Here is a 22,918-nt window from a genome sequence, read left to right as displayed (position 1 = left end):
CGGAACTCCCGACCTAAGCCAGAAGTCCTGGCATCAGCGGTGCTGGCTAGTTGTTTAACTGCGCACGTCTAAAGTTTCGACCGTCGGAAGTCCCGACGTTTGCCGGGAGTTCCGACATTGACTTGCACGCGCGGACTTCTGACCCTATGTGAACAGTGTTTTCTGTTAACGTCGGAAGTCCTGAGATCTGCGTCGGAACTTCCGACGTAGATCTGAACGGTTAGATTTTCACTTAGAGTATAAATACCCCTCTCTTCACTTCTAACCGTTACGGACTCATTCACAGCTGACCCACTTCGTGCTCAACAGCTCCCAAGCAACTAAAGCACCCCTCTCCTTCCCCCTTTGCTCTAATCTTCTATTCCCTTAGGGTTTTGAGTGAAAGGAGAGTGGATTAAGTGAGAGCATCACTTTGGTAAGCTTGAGCACTTGATTTCTTCGTCAAGCCGGTTGATTTTGCGTCTATTACTCTTGGGGCTTTGCCCCTAGCCGGCTAGGCGTTGCCCAAGAGCTTCCATCTTGTGGAAGAGCCTTGGGAAGTTTGTATCACCCTTCGATTTCTTAGTGGAAAGCTCAAGTGACCTTTGTGATCGCTTTGAGAGAGGCAAGGAGGTGGAAGAGACTCCGACCTTGGTGGTCACCTCAACAACGAGGACGTAGGAGCTCCTTTGTGGGGTTGTCGAACCTCGGGATAAATCTTGTGTCCCACGTGCTTGTTGTTGTTGTTGTGATTGCTAGAGATTACTTGTATTTGTTTGTCTCTTTCTCTCCCAAACTTCTATTTTAGGGTTTGGACTCGATCTACGGTTTGGAGGCATTACGGCGTCAAGGGAGTGACTCAACATCTTCACCAAACCACTAGGAAGTGAGGTTGTAAGATTATTTATCCGCAAAGTTAAATTTGGCACTGCTTTTGTAGTTCACGTAGGCGTCGAAACTGCTGACTGTTTGCGCTGGAACTTCTGACAACGTCGGGAGTTTCGACCCAAACGCCGGGACTTCTGACATTGACTGATAGATTTGAACTTAGCATTTGTAGTAAATTTTTAGATACGCCTATTCACCCCCTCTAGGCATTGTTAGATCCTTTCAATTGGTATTAGAGCAAGGTCTTCTCTTTGCGCTTCACCGCGTGAGAAGAAACAATGTCGGAGTCCGACAAGATGCAAGCCGTTGCCGTCGAAATGGCCAAGAAAATAGCTGAAGAGTTGATGAGTGCTCAAGCCAAGCTCTTTCAAGATGAAATGAAAAAGATGCAAGATGAGATGAGCAAGATGAAGGAAGAATTGAGCAAGAAGGTTGATGATGCAATAAGTGGCAAGAATGATACGAGTGACAAGAATGAAACAAACAAAGATGCCGCTAGTGATATTGGAGCCGGTGAGCATGCTCATGGAAAGGGAATATATTCAAACATGAGCTTTGACTATGGACAACTCATGAAAGGTTCAACACTACATACTCCGTCCGTCAACATTGGCAAGCCACCTCACTTTGATGGAACAAGATACACCGATTGGTCTTACAAGATGAAGATGCATCTCATTGCCGCAAGACTTTGGGAAGTTGTGGATGTTGGTGTGATGATTCCTACCGATGAAGATAGAGAGATAACTCCAGAAGAAGTGCACAACCTCCATCAAAATGCACAAGCCGTAGCATTGCTTGTGTCAAGCCTAGCTCCGGATGAGTTTAGAAAAGTGAATGGAATGGAAAGTGCAAAACAAATTTGGGATACTTTGAAAGTGTCATTTGAAGGAGATAAAAGTGTGAGAAAAGGCAACATTGAGTTGCTTCATGGTGAATTGGAAAGATTTGTATTCTTGCAAAATGAAACAACACAATCCATGTTTGATAGGCTCATGGCATTGGTCAACCGCATAAGAGCTCTTGGAAGCACCGAATGGGATGACAACAAGGTTGCTAGAAAGATGTTGAGAACCTATAGAGCCAAGAACAACATGCTAGCGTCCATGATCATGGAAAGGCCCGGTTATGATGAGATGACCCCTCAAGAAGTTCTTTCAAAACTCAAGCATCATGAGTGTCTAGATGAAGATGCAATCAATGCTCACAATCAAAATCCTAATGCAATGGGATTCAACAAGAGTGCAGCCCTTAAAGCAACTCAACAACATGAAGGTCAAGGTTTAAGTCAAGAAAAGAAGAAGAAAGTGAAGGATGATTCCTCAAGTGGAGAAGAAGATTCTGATGTGGAGGTTGCATTTGTGATTAGAAATCTTAGAAAGTTTATGAAGAAGAAAAGCAACCGCAAGACCTATGGTGATGGAAAGAGAAGGTTCAAAAAGAGATTTTGCTATGGATGTGGTCAAACCGGTCACTTCATAGCCGATTGTCCTAATGAGAAAAAGAAGCACAAGCACGACAAGGATGAAGACAAGAAGAACAAAGGCAAGAAGAGAGGTGAAGCTCATCTTGGGAAGAATGGGAGTCAAGTGATAGTGACTCAAGTGATGATGAGAAGAAGAAGAAGGGAGTCACAAACATCGCCATCCACCACTCTTCTTCACCGACCATGATCTTCCCCGACTCAACTTCACCACCAAAACTCTTCTCCAACCTATCTTCACCACCGAGGCTCTTCTCCAACCTCATCGACAACGACTACTATACCCCAACTTGTCTCATGGCAAAAGGGGAGAAGGTACATACTACACCCGTTTCCTCTAGTGATGAGAATGATAGTTGTGATGAGAACATAGAAGAAATTGAAGCAACTATGATAAAAAATTTTGGTAAAAAGGCCTTCTCTAAAATAAAAACGCTAATGAAGAAATTAGAGAAGAGGGATAGATGCTTAGAGATGCAAGGAGATATAATCACTCAAGAGAGAGAGAAAAATCTTGCACTTGAAGCATCTATCGCCGAGGAAAAGATGAAGGTTGAGAAGTTAACCGTAGAATTGTCTTTAGCCAATAACTCAATTGGGAAATTGACTAAGGAACATTCCTCGGTTAATGATCAAGTAGCTAGCCTCAAGAATGAGAAGAGTATAGCTCAAGAAAGCCTCACAAGCTTGGAAGAAAAATATCAAAATCTTGAGCTAAACTATAGTACTCTTTGGGCTAGCACTTCAACTTCTCCTAAGGCAACCGAAGACTCTAATGTCTCCACTAGTGATGGTTGTAAAAGATGCTATAAAATTGATGTGAATGCATATACAACTAACCTTGTTGAGTTAGAGAAGAAAGACAAGGAGATTCATAGGTTGAAGATGATATTAAAGAATGGGTGCAAGTGTCAAGAGCAATCCAACAAGACTATATACAAGTCATCAAGGCACCCATCAATCAAGGAAGGCATTGGCTACAATAGGTATGATGGAAAGGCCAATGGAAGGAACATGATCAATGGTGTGCCTTGTGTGAAGTTCAACAAGGGCGTTGCTCTTGATGAGCTAATATGCAAGGCCAACAACAAGGTCTACATTCCAAAGATCCAACCTACAAGTAACAAGACAATCAAGACAAAGCAATCCGATGGCCCCAAGCCACAAGCACCACTTCCACGGTGCTATGCTAGTGACTATATGTGTTGTTGGGGCAAGGATGGCAAGATTGTGGTTAAGTATGTTGGTGCCCAAAAGAGAAAGGAAATTATGAGGAGTGTTTGGGTGCCCAAGTTTTATGTGACTAACCCCCTAGGACCCAAATCTTTTTGGGTACCTAAAACAAAAGCTTAATTTGTCCTTGTAGGAATATTCCTCCGGTGGAACAAGTTGGGTGTTGGATAGTGGATGCACCAATCATATGACCGGAGAGAAGGACATGTTCACATCATTCCAACCAAATCATGATCATAGTGGAAATATTGTGTTTGGTGACAATGGAAAATGAGAAGTCCTCGATTTGGGTAAAATTGCTATATCAAATGATAATTCCATTTCAAATGTTTTACTTGTGAATTCGTTGAGATACAATTTGTTGTCCGTCTCACAACTTTATGAGATGGGTTACAATTGTCTCTTTACGGATAAGGGTGTGGAAGTCTATAGAAGGGAGGATTCCTCTATTGCATTTATGGGTCATTTAAAAGGGAAACTCTATCTAGTTGATTTCACATCAAATAGAGTAAATCCCGAGACTTGTTTAATGGCAAAATCTAGCATGGGTTGGTTATGGCATCGCCGACTTGCCCATGTTGGGATGAGGAACTTGGCCAAACTTCAAAAGGCGAACACATCCTTGGACTAACAAATGTTTCTTTTGAGAAAGATAGGATTTGTAGCGCATGCCAAGCGGGAAAACAAGTTGGAGCTAAACATCCCTGTCAAGAATGTTGTGACAACCGAAAGGCCATTGGAGTTGCTTCACATGGACATATTTGGACCCGTCGCTTACATAAGCATTGGTGGTAACAAATATGGTTTTGTAATTGTTGATGATTATTCTCGTTTCACTTGGGTATTCTTTTTGCGTGAAAAGAGTGAAGTCTAAGGTATCTTCAAGAAGTTTGCAAGAAGAGCCCAAAATGAGTTTGATGTCAAAATCAAGAGAGTTAGAAGTGACAACAGGGACAGAGTTCAAGAACACCAACATTAAAGAGTTTCTTGATGAAGAAGGAATCAAGCATGAGTTTTTGGTTCCATACACTCCACAACAAAATGGTGTTGTGGAGAGGAAGAACCGAACCCTCATAGAAGCCACAAGAGCAATGTTGGATGAATACAAGACTCCAACCAACTATTGGGCAGAAGCGGTCAACACGGCATGCCATGCTATCAACCGCTTATATCTTCACAAGAAAAGAGAAAAGACCGCCTACGAACTTCTAACCGGTAAAAAGCCTAAGGTGCACTACTTTAGAGTTTTTGGATCCAAGTGTTTCATACTTAACAAGAAATCCAAAAGCTCTAAGTTTGCACCAAAGGTTGATGAAGGTTTCATGCTTGGTTATGGTACTAACGAACATGGATATCGTGTTTTCAATAAAACCACCGGTTTGATTGAAATCACGGTAGACGTGACTTTTGATGAAACCGATGGCTCTCAAAAAGAGCAAGTCAATGTTGAGAATGTAGGTAATGAAGAAGCTCCACACGAAGCAATCAAGAAGCTTGCTATTGGTGAAGTAAAGCCCGTTGAAGACGAAGATGAAGACCATGTTGTGCATGATGATCTTGATCCAACTATTCATCATGTTCCATCAAATGAACATGGTGAAGCTTCCGCAACAAGAAATAATCAAGATGGGAGATCAAATGAAGCACAAGGTCATTCTCATGAAGATGGTGTCAACAATGAGCAAGTTCACCCTCAACTCAACAATGAAGAAAGAAGTGAAGTCAACCCTCCACAAGCTCATGATTGTGATCTTCCAATCGATCATGACCGTGATGATGATGATGGCCCTATCCAAAGATCAACTCAAGTGCCACATCCTAGAGTGCATCAATCCATTCAACGGGATCATCCCGTTGATAACATATTGGGGAGCATTCGATGAGGGGTAACTACACGTTCCTGTTTAGCAAGTTTTTGTGAATATTACTCTTTTGTTTCTCCTTTGGAACCTCATAGGGTGGAAGAGGCACTTGATGATCCGGATTGGATGATAGCCATGCAAGAGGAGTTGAATAACTTCACTCGGAATGAAGTCTGGTCCTTGGTGGAAAGGCCCAAGCAAAATGTGATTAGAACCAAGTGGGTCTTCCGCAACAAGCAAGATGAGCATGGGGTGGTAACAAGGAACAAGGCAATGTTGGTGGCTCAAGGATTCACTCAAATTGAAGGCTTAGATTTTGGGGAGACCTATGCACCGGTGGCTAGGCTAGAATCAATTCATATTCTACTTGCCTATGCCGCTCATCATGATTTCAAGTTATATCAAATGGATGTGAAGAGTGCATTTCTCAACGGCCCCCTATCTGAGTTGGTGTATGTAGAGCAACCACCAGGGCTTTGAAGGACCCCAAGTATCCAAACCACGTCTACAAGCTCGACAAGGTGCTCTATGGGCTCAAACAAGCCCCTAGAGCTTGGTATGATTGTTTGAAGGATTTCCTACTCAAACAAGGTTTTGAGATAGGAAAGGCCGATGCTACTTTGTTTACTCACAAAGTCAATAATGATATCTTTGTTTGCCAAATATATGTCGATGACATAATATTTGGTAGTACTAATGTGGCTTTTTGTGAGGAATTTAGTAGGATTATGATAAATAGGTTCGAGATGTCCATGATGGGAGAGTTGAAGTTTTTCCTTAGATTTCAAATCAAGCAACTCAAGGATGGCACATTCATAAGTCAAACCAAGTACACCAATGACATGTTGAACAAGTTTAACTTGTACAAGGCCAAGCCCATCAAGACACCTATGCCAACTAATGGACATCTTGATCTTGATCAAGGAGGAAAGGACGTCGATCAAAAGGTATATCGCTCCATGATTGGATCACTTCTTTACCTTTGTGCATCTAGGCCCGATATTATGCTTAGCGTGTGCATGTGTGCAAGATTTCAAGCTAATCTGAAAGAATGTCATTTGATGGCCGTTAAGAGATTTTTTTCGGTATTTAGTGCACACTCCTAATCTTGGCTTGTGGTATCCTAAGGGCTCCACTTTTGAGTTACTTGGCTATTCTGATTCGGATTATGCCGGTTGCAAAGTAACCCAAAAGAGTACTACCAGGACTTGCCAATTTATTGGTCGATCCTTGGTGTCTTGGAGCTCTAAGAAGCAAAATTCGTTGCTTTGTCCACCGCCGAGGTCGAGTATGTGGCGGTCGGCGCTTGTTGTGCCCAACTACTTTGGATGAAGCAAACACTAAAGGACTTTGGATGTGAGTTAACCAAGATTCCACTTTTGTGTGACAATGAGAGTGCCATTAAGTTGGCAAACAACCCTGTAAACCACTCTCGAACAAAGCACATAGACATCCGGCATCATTTTTTGAGAGACCACGAAGCCAAAGGAGATATTGCCATTCATCATGTGAGCACCGAAAAGCAATTAGCCGATATCTTCACAAAGCCCTAGATGAGTCAAGATTTTGTGCTTTGAGGAGTGAACTAAATATCATTGATTCTCGTAACGTGGCTTGATCCCTTGCACACACATTTTGTTTGATCTAGTTAGGAGAAATGAATTAAGAAAACATTATGTGACACTTTCAAAATCTATTTTATAATTTTCATGAGTGACTATTGCTTTGTGTTGGTTGAATGAAATCTAGTCACTTGTGAAAATGTTAGTGTCCATCATATTTTTGCCCCACATGCTAGAGTGAGTGTAGGTTGAGGTGTTTTTTCTGTTTCCCTGCGTCGGAAGTCCCGACGTACGCCGGAAGTCCTGGCTCGCGCCAAAACTCCTGACCGCTGGAAGTCCCGACGTAAGCCGAGAGTTCCGACGTAGATCTAGATTTTTGACCGCCGCGTCATCTATTTTGACCATGCCGCACCGTTTCACCGTCTCATTTACTTAGCCCGGTCCCTTCTCCTACGGTTATTCTCTCCCTCCCCTACCTCCCGTCGCCCTCAATCTCTCTCCACGTGCCATCATCGCCTCTCCTCGCGCCGCCGCGTCATGCCCTACCCGTACCTCTGCCCTACTGGGAGCTCTGGCCCACATTCCTTCTCCTTGCGCCGCCGAAGGCCTTGCCGACTATACCGACCTCCCCGCCCTCGTTCCACCGCTTGTTCCCTGTTTTTCCTTGGATCATGGTGGACATTCAGTTTGTGTGGTGGAGATTCCATTAGTGGAGGTGTTCGCGTTCGTCTATTTCTTCGTGGCCTATGGATTTAGTTCCTCTTCGTCTCCTTCCTTTCTCGATTCAAGGTACTACCGTGGCGTCCTAACCCTAACTCCAATGTACCTTGCATTTTGAATCTATTCTTTCTCCCTATCTACTCCTCTATCTTCCTTGTATGAATGTGTGTCATGCTTTGAAGCCCCGTGAATGGGATGGTCACTGTGTGCGTCGGAGGTCCTAGCGACAGTCGGAGGTTCTGCCCGTCGGAACTCCCGACGATAGGCCGGAACTCCCAGCTGTCGGAAGTACCGACTTAGCCCAGGACATCCAACCCTAGGGTGACCGCTCCATTCATGTGTCTTCAATTCTTGATGTTCGTTCGCATCTCGTTGCATTGTTTCTTAGTCCCACTTCGTGTTCTTCACAGTCATGGACAGGTGGTAGTCCCTCGCGTCACAAGGAGAAGAGGTCCAAGAAGAACCAAGACCGTGCCGCTGTCCCCAGACCATCTGGTCACACCAAGGCATCATATCAGCGTGGTGGTACTGGTGGTTCCCGTGCTACCCGTCGCCATGATGATCAAGGGTCGTCGGCTACCGCTCCTCCTCCTCCTCCTGCCCCTATTGGGGATGTGCCGATGGTTGATGAAGAAGAGGAAGCGCTTGATCGTGCCAGATGCACCATTGCTGCTCCACCGACTCGCACCCCGACTCATGGTCCAGAGTTTGTCTCTCAGCTTGTTCCATTCACGGGTGTGTCACCGATCATGCAGGAGCCCACCCTGGCTTCGAATCCTGCTGGTGGATGGACTCCTCCTCTTCTAGTGGATTATCATCACTGGGTTAAGGACATCATGTCCCAGAGGGGTAGGAACCTTTATGCTAAGGACGGGAAGGATCTACGACTTGAGTATCATTTCTGGCACCCCTTCCATTATGACTTTTATGATTCCATTCTATATCGGAAGTTTTTGAAGAAGAGGGAACCACCGGTCCTTTAGATGAAGTGCATTGATGCCTACTCTCTTGGCAAGTACAAGAAACCTGAGCTGGAGCAGATGGTTTGGGATATACAATCAATGGGGCTGTCCTACCTGCTAGAGTTTAGGAAGCATTGGAATAACAAGCTAATCTGTCAGTTTTATGCTTCTTATCATCATGAGCGAGACCCTACCGGTGCTGTTGACATTATTCATTGGACCACTGAAGGCAAGCATTATAAGGTGGACTTCGTCACTTTCTCTCGCCTTCTTGGTTTGAGTCACAGCGACCGCACTGCTCCTAAGTTGACTGAGTATGAGGATCTCGCTTTGGAGGAGTACCAACATATGTATCTTGATGGACACAGCTGATGGGCAGACAGTGTTTCTAAAGCCCTACTATTATGTTCTGAACAACATCTTGCGATAGATCTTGTATCCGAAGGTAGGTGACTCCACCTACCTTCATGATGATTCACAGAAGGTGCTTCAGCAATTTGGTGATGAGTTTCAGAAATTTTCCATCAGTAGATACATTTGGAACAAGATACATGATGCTACTGAGGATTCGGTAAAGCATCTTCCCTATGCACCGTACATTATGCATGTCATTGAGCAAGTATCCGGCATCTGATTTCCCTATGACACTCAGCAAAAGCTCCTCAAGATATCCAACAAGACCTCTATCCTTGCTGCTAGAGAATTGAGGGAGAAAGCTGATGCAGCCAAAGCTAAAGGGAAAGGTGCTTCGGGTTCTTGCTCTCGCCGTGGTGCTTCAACACCTGCTGCTGCTGCTCGCTCTTCTAGTGTCGAGCCCCTCTCTTCGTCCTCCTCTAGAAAGAAGCCCAACAAGTTCATGTTCCTAATGACATACATGTTTGGACAGTGTTGTGCTAGTGCTCAACGTGAGCACGATATGCAAGAGAGGCTATATCGGTTGGAACAGCACGTAGGGATTGTCTCTTCTCCTCCGCCGCTGTTTGTGCCTCCCCGTGATTCGTTGGCTCTATATGATGAGGCTTGTGCGGCCTACGAAGATGATGCGACTTCTCGCCCTCATGGCAAGGGCAAGGCGACGGAAGAAGATGAGTATTACATCGAGGACGATGATGATGAAGACGAACGTGGTGACGGTGACCACGATGAGGCTGATGACTACGAGGATGAGTAGTTGGTTTTTCATGCGGCCTACCCCTTTTGGCACTTGTTGACAAAGGGGGAGTGTTAGGCTTTGATATCTTGTAATAAGTTAGTTGGTTATTTTGTTTCGAGACTTTTAAAACCCTTAGCATGTAAGCACTTTGTCGTGTGGTGGCCACTTTAGTGATGGACAAATATCTATATATGTTTGTGATGAATGATTGTAGGACAAGTCATGATTATCTATCTAGCTTATTAACTTGTGCTTGTCTCTACTTGTGATGGTGCATGTATTTTGATGGCCATGTGTTGCTTCAAATTTCTACTTTGAAATATTGGCCATCGTATTCTTTTTATTTGTTGTGTGAAATAACATGTCATATTGCAATTTCTTTTCACGGATATCTATTTGTTCACACACACTTGTTGCACCCCACGGATTGCAAAATTTAGGGGGAAGCTTTTGTCTTGAGGTATGCAAATCATGTATAGATGATTCTAATTGATATTCAAATTCATGCATACATCAAGGGGGAGCTCTTCATAAATTTTGGGGTTCAAAAGCTTTAAATTCTTTCATTCTTATAAAAGCCTAAGTTGGTTGTCATCAATTACCAAAAAGGGGAGATTGAAAGTGCATTTGCCCCCTATGTGGGTTTTGGTGTATTGATGACATCTAAATTAGGGACTAATGTGATCTTAATGAGACATGTCCGCAGCTATTAGTCCCATGAAAGAATCAAAGAGTTGATAAAGATGAAATGGTATCCCTCAATTCTTAAAGTTGAAAAGGCGGACGAACTCAAAACGCTCTCCAAAGGTTTTAATTTTATTTTTGAGTTTAGGATCCGCCGTACTATAAAGAGAGATGCAAATTTAGTTGGTCTGAGAAAGATAGAGTGCTCAAGCATTAAAATAAAATCAAAAGAGAGACACTCTAGCACTCCACGAGCACGTAGATTATTTTCTGTGACTGTCGATGTCGGAAGTCCTGACGTAAGCCGGAACTCCCGACAGTCGGAAGTCATGACTCTTGCCAGAAGTTCTGACTCCTAGTCACTTAGCCTGCGCGGTGACTGTGGACGTCGGAAGTCCCGACGTGAGTCAAAACTTCCGACAGTCAGAAGTCCCGACCCAAGCTGGGAGTCCCGACATCGGTGGTTCTGCTGGCTGGCTATCTGCGCTCATCGAAACTCCCAGCGTACGTCGGAAGTTTCGACTGTCGGAAGTCCCGACCCAAGCCGAAAGTCCCGGCATCAGCGGTGCTGGCTAGTTGTTTAACTGCGCACATCGAAAGTCCTAACGTACGTCTAAAGTTCCGACCATCGGAAGTCCCGACGTTTACCGGGAGTTCCGACATTGACTTGCACGTGCGGACTTCTGACCCTATGTGAACAGTGTTTTCTGTTAACGTCGGAAGTCCCGAGATCTGCAGTCGGAACTTCCGACGTAGATCTGAACGGTTAGATTTTCACTTGGAGTATAAATACCCCTCTCTTCACTTCTAACCGTTACGGAACTCATTCACAGCTGACCCACTTCAGTGCTCAACAGCTCCCAAGCAACTAAAGCACCGCTCTCCTTCCCTCTTTGCTCTAATCTTCGATTCCCTTAGGGTTTTGAGTGAAAGAAGAGTGGATTAAGTGAGAGCATCACTTTGGCAAGCTTGAGCACTTGATTTCTTCGCTCAAGCCGGTTGATTTTGCGTCTATTACTCTTGGAGCTTTGCCCCTAGCCGGCTAGGCGTTGCCCAAGAGCTTCCATCTTGTGGAAGAGCCTTAGGAAGTTTGTATCACCCTTCGATTTCTTAGTGGAAAAGCTCAAGTGACCTTTGTGGTCGCTTTGAGAGAGGCAAGGAGGTGGAAGAGACTCCGACCTTGGTGGTCACCTCAACAACGAGGACATTGGAGCTCCTTTGTGGGGTTGTCGAACCTCGGAATAAATCTTTGTGTCCCACGTGCTTGTTGTTGTTGTTGTTGTTGTTGTTGTGATTGCTAGAGATTACTTGTATTTGTTTGTCTCTTTCTCTCCTAAACTTCCATTTTAGGGTTTGGACTCGATCTACGGTTTGGAGGCATTACGGCGTCAAGGGAGTGACTCAACATCTTCATCAAACCATTAGGAAGTGAGGTTGTAAGATTATTTATCCGCAAAGTTAAATTTGACACTGCTTTTGTAGCTGACGTTTGCGTCGGAACTGCTGACGTTTGCGCCGAAACTTCTGACAACGTTGGGAGTTCCGACCCAAACGCCGGGACTTCCGACACTTACTGACAGATTTGAACTTAGCATTTGCAGTAAATTTTTAGATATGCCTATTCACCCTCTCTAGACATTGTTAGATCGTTTATATATATATATATATATATATAATATATATATATATATATATATATATATATATATATATATATATCAATTCGCTAGCAAGATTGCCAGAGCCTCATGTTGTATCCAGCAATGATCTTATCAGCTGTTGTTTTCGGTCGCACCTTAGACACCACACCGAGTTTGTGACGACTGACGAGTTGCATTTATGTTGTACTCCTATGTGCAACAGTGAGGCAAGACCAACTTGGTTTTGGTTACGTTCCTCGTAGAGGAACCTGTCCATCTAAGTTTTACTTCCTCCGTTCAAAGAAAATGCAATTCTCATTTTCTGATGAGTTAAACAAATTCAAGTTTGATCAAATTTATAGAAAAAAAGTACTATATTTATGATGATAAATAAGTATCATTTGACTTTTTTTGCGGACATTGTCGTAATATGTATTTCATTTGATTGATTATACAATATATTTTAATAGTATACTTATTTACTAATATAAGTATTGATATTACTTTTTATAAACTTGGTCAAATTTAATAAAGTTTGACTTGTCCTAAACCTACAATCATATTTTTTTTTGGGAAGGAGGAAGTAAATCTTCGACTTGACATGTATATCTAATTATTGTTTTAGTGGTAGGTAGTAGGTGGCGTGAACATTAACAATGAGCCGGTTACATTGACTTTTATCAATCTCAATATATATTAGCCTAGTCGTCTCTCATATGTGCTCATAATGATATGCGTGTGTGTATATGCATTTGTTTCCTTAAAAAAACAATAAGGCAAGAAAATAGCACCGTACCATTTATGTTTTTTTTGCTGGTTTTTTTTTTTGTATTTCACAATATTTGAGGAAGATGCGACTTTGAAAAAAAAATCCAATTATGCAGCTTCCATAGAACAAGTATGTGGCTTTGAGATAAAACATATGGATCAGCTTAACAAATTCTAACAGCGTTGGTTCTACCTAAATACAAAGACGCACAAACCTTTTATATGTTCGAGAAAAAAAATGCGTTGGTTCTAGGACATCCTGTAAAAACGAAGAGGTGCAAGAAGTTCAGATTACATTTGGATCAGCGATTGGTGCAAGAAACACTGTCTACATTTTTCAGTTTGGTCATCATCACCATCGTTCCCTCGTTCTGCATGCAGTCTCTCTCACTGCTACAGCAGTACAGCTGCATCCATCGATAACTTAATTAACAATGCGGCGAATCCAAACTTAATTTGCACATATATGTGTAACTACAACCTTAAATACCGTGCTGTAGTATTAGTATCTACTATACGTAGTACTAAGTACTCATGATAGACGAACATATCATCATCAGTAAGTACGCCGGCCGTAATCTACTAACAAAGAGACCTGACCAAGAAACAGTATGAAATGAAACAGCAACATGCATGCATGAGTATCGTCCACTCTGGAATCGATCTGGACGACAACAGTCATACAAGAACCAGTTACTACAACAGTAGTTTGCTGCTAGTATTCGACGATCCACTCGGATTTACATACCCAGCTGGAGAAATAATGTTACTGCTCCTTCCTGCTGCAAATCCGAGAAACCCTGCAGGATTATTGCTGCCGCCGCCGCCGCCGCCGTAATAGTTGTATTGCTGCGACCTGCTTGCTGTGCTGCTGCTGGTGGTGCTCGTGCTGTTGTTGGTGTTGGTCGTGCTGCCTAGGGTTTCCAGCGCCTGGACCTGAGACTTGAGGAACTTGAGGTAGCTGGCCGCCTCGTCCAGCATGGACGCCGTGTCCATCTTGCTGCCCCCGGGGACCAGCTTCTGCAGCACGCGCAGGCGCTCGCTCACGCGCTCCCGCCGCAGCCGCGCCGCCACCGTCTGCGGGTCGCTCGAGATGCGCACGTTCTTCCGCCGGGGCCTCTCCGCGGCCGCCGCGGCGACGACCTCGGGGCCCAGGTTGACAGGCCGCATCGCCGCCGCGCGGTAGATCATCTCCTTCACCTGCGCCATCGCCTCCATGTCCAGCTCGTACCCGGCGGCGCTGGGATCGCGCGCGACATGGCCGGCGCCGCCGAAGCTGATGCTCGTCGTCGCTGCAGCACGCCGCTTCGCGCCGCCGCCGGCGGGCCGCGGGAACGGCGCCGGTGGCGGTGCGGTTATTGTTGTTGCGATGGCGGTCGTCGCCGGGTACTCATCGCTCACGATGACCATCCTCTTGACGTGGTGGTGCGCCTCCTGATGGGTCTGGGAGTGGGATGACGCGTGGGAAAACGTTAACGGCGGCGCTGGCGCCGTGGTGGTTGGTGACATGATGGACGTCGGCGACACCACCTCGGCGTCGTGCCCGCCTCCGCCGCTGTAGTTGTTTGACTCCCCAGAGGATATGTTTCCGCCGGTGGTGCCGCTGTAGCTGGAGAGCATGACGCCGCCGTTGGACACGGCCCCGCCATCGCCGAGCTCCCTGGTGAAGGCGAGCGCCGCGTCGAGTAGGCCAGCGTCGAAGACATCCCCCGTCCCCTCGCTGAAGAACGCGAGCGGGTCACCGTGGTCCATACCCGCGCCTCCTTCGATGGCACCCGCATTCGAGCTCACCTGGCACGCTCCGGCGTCGCCGCCGCCGCCGCCGCCGCCGCCAATAAGGGCCCCGTCGCACTGGAGCTGCCCAAAGCACACCCCAAGGAAGGCCTTCGTCCATGTCGAACCGGCCGCATCCAGCCGCCTGGCGCGAGAAGTATTCGTCAACATGGTGGCCGGCGCCGGCCCAGCCAAAGGTAGCGTCCATCGCCGCCGGCCCTCCGCCGAGGAAGCTGAAACGACTGGCGCAGGGATTCTGGGAGGACGCTACACGACGACTGTACACTGCACAAAAGAGGAAGCTTCGAGCGTTAGACAAGTTCTTGGCCATACGTACGTATGTACGAAAGGAAGACTGCTACGATCCATCTACATCGAAGAGGGAATCCAAATCGAGTTGTGAACGTCAACAAACTGTTGCACGGCCATGGCATTGATGAAGGGACAAGGACAGGGGGGAGGGAGATGTCTCGAATGAACCTCATAATTACAATCTGTATATGTATTCTTTTCCACACCAAACCATGAGACTGCAGTAAATATATATGTAGCTCATCAAGAACTACACATGCAAGAACAAGATCTAGCTCATGATGCATATGTGAGAACGAGGTCTTCTTCTTTTATTTATAATTAACCGAAAGATTTTCACTGCTATATATAGTTAAATTCTTCAGCCGGGACCGAGAGCGAGGTGACTGATGATTAAGCCCGGATGTTTGAATTTGGAAGCATGAAATCACGTGTGCTAATTATGGACTACAAGTAAACAGGACCTGTGTGTGTTCATACCTTCCCTATCAATCGTGACCGATTGATGATTGATGGCTAAAACGATGGGACAACAGCACAACCCCGCTTAATTCGCTTCTTTCTTCGCCGACGGATCGGAGCGCACCGTCACGCGGCTTCCAACAGCCGCGCGCCCTTGGACGGTGCGGTGGCGCTGAGCCGCCGACGGCCGGTGTAGATGAGCGAGATGAGCTCGCCCGGACGAACAACCGGCGAGGCGAGTAAAGAAGAGAGTATGTATATATCTGTGTCCAACGACATTGGTTATGAGTTAGCTAGTATGCTGGAATACTAGTCTAGTACCACCACATACACAGAGAGTGCAAATACACACACACACACAGTCCTAACGAGGAGGCGTGTGCAGTAGGTATAGTACCTGCAGCAGCAGTGTCTTTGCTCAGCTGATGAGCTCCTGCTAACTGATTGACCAATCAATCAGCAACGGGATCGAGCGGCCGGCGGCCTGGCTTCGCGGAAGCGCTAGCTCTCGCTGTTCGAGTTAGCTTATGCGAGAGAGCGGACAGCGGGAAGGGGGAGGAGAAAGAGGAGATAGGCCGGGGTGGAGACACAGCACCGATCATGCATATGTGTGTGGGATATATGGTCCTCCTGTTGATGGCTGCATATGGGCTGCTTCTTTTATAGATGCCTAGCTATGCCTGTCTCGGTATTTCCTCCTCTCTCTCTCTCTCTCTCCTTGCCTACTTTATTAACTGTATCTCTATTTTCTTTTGGGAAAAAAATCTTCCTTGAGAAAAAGATGGTGCGGCACTGTGTTCGGTTGGGGAAGATGAGTAGATGACGCTGAGTGGGCGGCACATGGACATGCATCCATCTACAGCTGACGCGCTCTCATAAATACTTGCCCAAAATCTGTAGTCCTCTTTTGTATCTATCTATCTATCCATCGATATACGCCACTGTTACGTGTTACACGTGTCCAGTGTTAGCTAGATTCTGCTAACACAAAGAATGTTCACTTTTCATCTGTTCTCTAAATCAGAACCGGCTCGCCGTGCATACATATAGCCATCTCACGTGAAGAACTAGATTGCCAATAATAGTACAAAATTTTACAGAAAATGTTGACAGCAGTAGCGTATCCGCGTATGTATGTATGCACTCCGAAGTTCGCGAGCAGAATACAAAGTAGTAGCAGATTTTTCACGGAAAAGGTTTCTACAGCTTTCTCTGCTGGTCTGGCTCCGATCCGGGGGCTCTGCAAGCTTTGTTCGCCTTTGGCACCGCAGCAGGCAGAAGAGGGGAAAAAAGATTGACGGCTGCCACGCCCTCCCTGCAGCCCGCTTCAGGGTGCAGTAACTTTCTGTGGACGCTCTCCGTCGCTTTTTTTGCCCATTTTTGAGAGGAACAACAAGGCCAAGTGAGCAGCATAGCAGGTATCATCTGCTCACTTCACAATTTCACATGCATGCATGTTTGCATTTGGTTGTATTGCATGGTGCAGTGCTAGGTCGTGCCCCTGCAGCCTCCTGCTGAGGCATCACAATTCACAGGGGGGGAAGTTTGTAGCTTTGTGTTCCTGGACGTGCACGCATGATTCCCTTGCTGCCCGACGTATGACTCTGATGACCATGCATGCATAGGGCTGTAATGATGATATATTCACTGCGCCCGGTAGAAGGTAGCAACAAAGCAACAAAGTTTTACTGAAAAAATAGTGGACTGATCAACAGCCGTCAGTCGGTGAAACCTTTCTTCAGAGTACTCCTCTCAGAGTGCAGAGCAAGAGGACAAAGGAAGCTACAGCAGGTTGCTGACGATGATCAACGATGAAGTGGATATATATATCCTAGTTGTATTTCCTTAAAAATGCATTTTTTCATAGTTTATTATTGCTGCACATATATATTAGTCTGTTTCCCCCCTTCAATAATTCAAATTAGATAGGAGACCACGCCAAATCTGCGTGTGCTGATGGGATGATGGGAGATCAGGACCACATTGACGATGATAGGAAACCAATTTTACAAGGCTAGCCAGACTTCATTAATTAGAGAAATTGTTTACACAAGGGGTGCTTACTGCTCTGAGCATCTCTGAGAGTTTTCTAAATCCCTTCCTAATCCTTGGATTTTAGCAAGATGAGAAAAAACCTCTCTCTAACAACTCATAATCCATCCTCCTAATCTTTTAGAACTTGGGAAAAAGTCACCCTGTTCCGCGTAAAGTTACGCGCTTCCGAGTCGTGCGTATCTTCTCTCTCACGCGCGTTTGTCGGCCAATCTAAAGGTGGAAGGATGTAGAAAGAATAAAAAGTAGGAAAGAATTCCTAATGCAAATGTACAAGAGAGAAAGAATATATAAAAGTGGTTAGAATAATTTAGAAATAGTATAGGATTCATGATATAAAATTGTCTTATATATTTTATGAGTGGATTATTAGAAACTCTTGGAGATGGTCTTCTTTATTCCTTCCAATAATTTTTTTTGGAGTTGTAAAACTTCATGTTTTTAGGAAGAAAATATTGAACGATGCGTGTCTTGATCAATTCCAAGTATATATATTGATGATGCAGCATAATGTAGAAGGTTTTGTCGTCTAGGCCGCCGGTGCTGCTGCAGCTCCTCACAGCAGTCGGCACCCGCGGCCCTGTTTCGGCCCCTGTTTAAGTGTATTTTGTTGATTTTTTTCCCACCTAATGGAGAGGTTTGCTATTAGTCTGGATCATGCCGCTAATTAATGAGATTCTTTTTGAGAAACCTAAGATGCTGGTGGTATATAGCCCTCAGCCCACAGTAAAGCATAGAGGGACAAACTAGTGCTAGCCTGGTTATAGATTTTATGCACATGCATGGTGCTTAGGCTCTCATATCGATCAGCTAGGGCAAAGCTACTCTAATTTATCTATGAAAGGAAAAGTACACTTGGGAAAGTAAAAAAATTCAAGTAGTGCTGAGTATGCTGACATGATCGATCTGCATCTTGTTTTTTAGGGAGTTGTCTGCAATATGATAAGGTGGGGAGAATCATGTGGATATATGTACAGTCCATGGGAATGTCCTAAGAAAGTAACATTGTTTAAGGGCAAGTAACTCAACTTGCTCCAAGCATATATACATTTGTAATTTGTAATGGAGTTCTAATGTACGTACTGTATTAATTATTTGGTTGGGAGGCACATGACTAGTAGCTTTGTCTTCATCTGGTTAAGCATACCATCCATTCTTTTCGTGGGAACTTATAATTCTGATTAGACGTTGAAGACAAAGTGCAGATAGAACCACTTTAAATATGTGCTTGTAATCATCAAATGACACGCATAGATAGAAGTATTTCAATTCTGTGATTAGACCTTTCATAGTATCCGTGATGCTTATCTTGTTTTTATTTCCGTAACTCCATATACTACAAAACTTTATTTTCTGTACATTTATTTAATCATCAATGTGCAATCAGGTTCTGATAATTAATAATACACCAGCCAGTGTGTACACATCAATATATATACAGCCCCCAGTGAGCAGTGCCCTCCTCACATGGACTGCTGCTCGAAACTCTGAGCACACGCCAGCTCTAACGACAATTCTGACGACGAGCAAATGCAGGCATTGTCGTCTACCAGACGTACTGTAGATTTCTATAAAAGAGTTGCAAAGAAAAGGGAAAGAGTCATTTTCCAGAGGCAAAGAAATTCAGTGCCGAGCAGTGAGAGAGTTTGGTTAAATATTCTCTCCCCAGCTGAATAAAGTCGACGTGAGCAAATCGCATTTGTAGTAACTAACAAAGATGTAGGTCCAACCACCTGTGCTGTGCTCTCTCTCGGCTGCGCCATTTTTGTTTCATTCCTGCAAGTTGCCACTCCGTCAGCGTCAAGGGGCTGCGTCATTGCATACTCTACCACGGCTCTGCGTGCTGGCCTCTGGAGCGGAATTGAATTGAAGGCCGGAGGTGCCCGATCGATCTATCGAAGCCCTCTCATCATCAATTCATCATCTGCTTCTGCTTCTGCTTCTTCTGCTAGAAAACAACGACGCAACAGTTTCCTCCGGCTCGCTCGGTTCGGCGCAGAAAGTGAAAGTAACCGCGCCCGGGAAACGGCCAAGGGAGCTACCCGGTTTTGAGATTTCGTCATCGGCATTGGTTGCATAAATCGTCCACAGTTTCGAGGAGAGCGTACGTGAGGACGTTGAACCGCACGGCAAACCGGCCGGGATGACGACGGCCATGGCCGATCGAGCAGCTGGTAAAGGTAGCTACGCATATATACATGCTCTGATGACGTTTTTGTTTAGTTGCAGATGACTAGAGGGGCCCACAGTCCGCTTCTAAAATGTACGATTTTTATTAGTTTTTTCACTACTGGAAACAGCAACATTGCCGAGGGCAAAAGACTTTGCCGAGGGCCTGATTTCGGGCACTCGGCAAATCCTTTCTTTGCCGAGGGCCGCCCTCGGCGAAGCTTAGCCCTCGGCAATGGCTCGTTCGCCGAGGGCCGGGCCCTCGGCAATCAACGGCCCACGGCAAAGGCCCACCTTTGCCGAGGGCCGGGCCCTCGGCACAGTACCGCCTTTCGGCGACCTCGGCCGAGGGTGACGGCGGCACCGGCCGTCAGCCTTTGCCGAGGGCTCGGCGTTAGGCCCTCGGCAAAGAATTTGGAAATAAAAAAATAAAACTCTTTGCCGAGGGCCCGTTGTACAGGCCCTCGGCAAATATTTTGAACGGGATGGCGCCGGCGGAAATAAAAAGAAAACATCTTTGCCGAGGGCCTTGGATGTTGGCCCTCGGCAAAGAAATTAAATAAAAAAAATAAAAAAATCTTTGCCGAGGGCTCTGGATCTAGGCCCTCGGCAAAGAGGGGACCCCATATAAAAAGGGAACGGCCGGGCGGGCGGCCTTATCCCAAGCCGCGCCCGCCCGAGCCGCCACTCGCCCGCCGCCGCCGCCGCGCACGCCACCGCGCGCTCGGCTGCCGCGCGGACGCCGCCGCCGCGCAGGCCGCCGCGCGCTCGCCCGCCGCCGCCGCGCACGCCACGGCGCGCTCGGCCGCCGCGCGGACGCCGCCGCCGCGCAGGCCGCCGCGTGCTCGCCCGCCGCCGCTGCGCAGGCCGCCGCCGCCCCTCCCCCGTCGCCCCCTGTTTCCTCCTCTCCTGTCGTCTCGCCCCGTCGCCTGCCCACGGCGCGCCGCCGCCCCGGCCGCGTCCTCCGCCGTCGTCGCCCGGAAGGTTCGGTGCCTCTGCTCCCTCCCCAGTCTCTTCTTTACAAAGTCACCTTGATTTCGCAATCTTGACCTGAAACCTTGAAATGTTGTTATTGCGCATCATTGTATTGCTTTTGCATGGATTAGTCTTTGTTGCTAGTGAACTGATGATTATTTCTGCATAACTGATCCGTAAAGGGACGTTTGAAATGATTCTACTACAAAGCTTAGCAAAATCTGAATAACAACATTTATGCTCGCTATTAAGTATGAATGGAATTAACTCCTATAGGAAGAGAAAAGTGTAATGTGCTTACTTACAGCCCGGAAAATTTAGGATTTACTGGTTCAGTACTTTTCTGCAGTTGCACTTGTTTTATTCACTGTCTAAGCGGGTCATGTTTTGAAGCAATTACTTGGGCATGCAATGCAGGTGGTTCTGGATAACGGCCTCGTCTGGACGACCTTGCCGTCACCTTCACTTCCCCGTCCCTCGGTCGAGTAGAAGGTAAAACCATGGGTTGTCGGCCATCGCGCCGTTTTTTGATGTGGATGGCCTTCGTGCCTCCCATTGTTGATGTGTCGGCCTTTGTGCCGTGAATGTGGGTGTTGGCCATCGAGCCGATTTTTTTTGCAGGTTTTGGAAACCTCCCCGTACAGGGGAGGTTCTGCCGAAATTTTTAACTTATACCCTTTTTTTTTGCAGAGCAGAGGACGTCAAAGGAGCTTCAGAGTAGTCGATCGTCCTCGTCGGCGCTGCGACTCTCCACTGCCCCGACTCGCCACTGCCCCGCTACCCTGTCTCCACCGCCACCTTAAGAGTGGTGGGGTGGATTGCGAACGCCGCCATCGACCCCACCACTGTTCCCACTCTGAGCCAGCTCCGAGCACAGAGCACGAGTTCCAGCCAGCCCATACGCTCATGGCCTACTCCGACACTGCAGCGGGTCGATGCGCTTGAGGTAATTCTTGTTTTACTCGTCGTAAATTAATATTCTCACACTTGAGTTAGATTTGCATTACTGAAATATTGGAGTGCAATATTGCAGGCCCAGAACAACGAGAAGACGGCGCAGATCACGGCCCTCACTGCTCGGCTGGAGGCTGAGCAGGCCGCTCGGGAGGCCCAGGAGGTCAGGATTGCAGAAATGATGCAAATCATGCAAGCTCTCGGGCAGAAGACGGGTGTGCCTGTGCAAATGTCAGCTCCTCCGCCTCAGGTGCCGCACGCGTTTGCAGCTACTCCTGTAAGCGTTAAAGTTCACTTCTCGCTTGTGTGACATAGAAACCCAGAGAACACTAGCTACTGATTTGCTTGTATGACATAGAAACCCAGACAAAACTAGCTATAAAAAATTTGATAGGTTTTTGTCTAAATACTAAAACTGTAGTCCTAGAATAATTACTGCAATCTCACATAAGCATATAATTGTTTGTGCAGCCTCAGTCGGCGGGTTCCAATAACCCCCCTCGTGCGTCACCTGATTCTGGAGGCTTCGTTACACCACCCTCGACGCAGAGGCCAGACGGTTGGGAAGGTTGGTGACGCAGAGGCCAGACGGTTGGAGAGGTTGGCCAGCCTCAGTCGGATTTGAACTTGTGGACTTGACACTTGAGTTAGATTGTGGACTTATGGAATTGTTGAATTTGGACTTGTGATGATACATGTGATGATCTATGTGATATCTGTGAGATATATGTGATATTTGTGAGATATATGTGATGATTGTGATATTTGTGGGATATTTCTGCTGTTGAATATATATATATATTTTTTGTCTGCATGGAAAGCAAGAAACAGGTGGAATGTTGAAAATTTTCACTGGTCTTTGCCGAGGGCCTTGACCATAGCCCTCGGCAAAGAAATTCCCAGGAAAAATTAAAAACAGGTCTTTGCCGAGGGCCTTAACCATAGCCCTCGACAAAGAAATTCCTAGGAAAAATTAAAAAGTAGGTCTTTGCCGAGGGTTTTGAACACAGCCCTCGGTAAAGAAATTCCGAGACAAAAATAAAAACGTAGGTCTTTGCCGAGGGCCTTCGATATAGCTCTCGGCAAAGAAATTCCGAGAAAAAAAAGAAAATAGGTCTTTGCCGAGGGCCCTGCGGTATAGCTCTCGGCAAATAAATTCCAAAAAAAAAGCTCTTTGCCGAGGGCCTGTATGTCAGCCCTCGGCAAAGACGCCGTGGAAAATAACCGCGTACCTAACGGCTACTTTACTTTGCCGAGGGCCGCCGTTAGCCCTCGGCAAATACTTTG

General features: G+C 46.2%; 1 long non-coding RNA gene and 1 pseudogene across 1 annotated transcript; one reads left to right on the top strand and one right to left on the bottom strand.

The window, feature by feature from the left end:
* Positions 1-13,375: 13,375 nt before the first annotated feature.
* LOC136458789 (transcription factor LATE FLOWERING-like) lies at positions 13,376-16,094 on the bottom strand (annotated as a pseudogene).
* A 5,768-nt stretch (positions 16,095-21,862) lies between these two features.
* LOC136458788 (uncharacterized) lies at positions 21,863-22,406 on the top strand. The gene is made up of 2 exons (XR_010760055.1): positions 21,863-21,908; positions 22,103-22,406. It is a non-coding gene; the product is annotated as an uncharacterized lncRNA (long non-coding RNA).
* Positions 22,407-22,918: the final 512 nt, after the last annotated feature.

The sequence above is a fragment of the Miscanthus floridulus genome, chromosome 6, assembly GCF_019320115.1.
Source record: "Miscanthus floridulus cultivar M001 chromosome 6, ASM1932011v1, whole genome shotgun sequence".
Lineage (NCBI taxonomy): Eukaryota > Viridiplantae > Streptophyta > Magnoliopsida > Poales > Poaceae > Miscanthus > Miscanthus floridulus.
The sequence above is the reverse complement of the archived record's forward strand: the minus strand, read 5'-3'. Positions and strand labels throughout refer to the sequence as shown.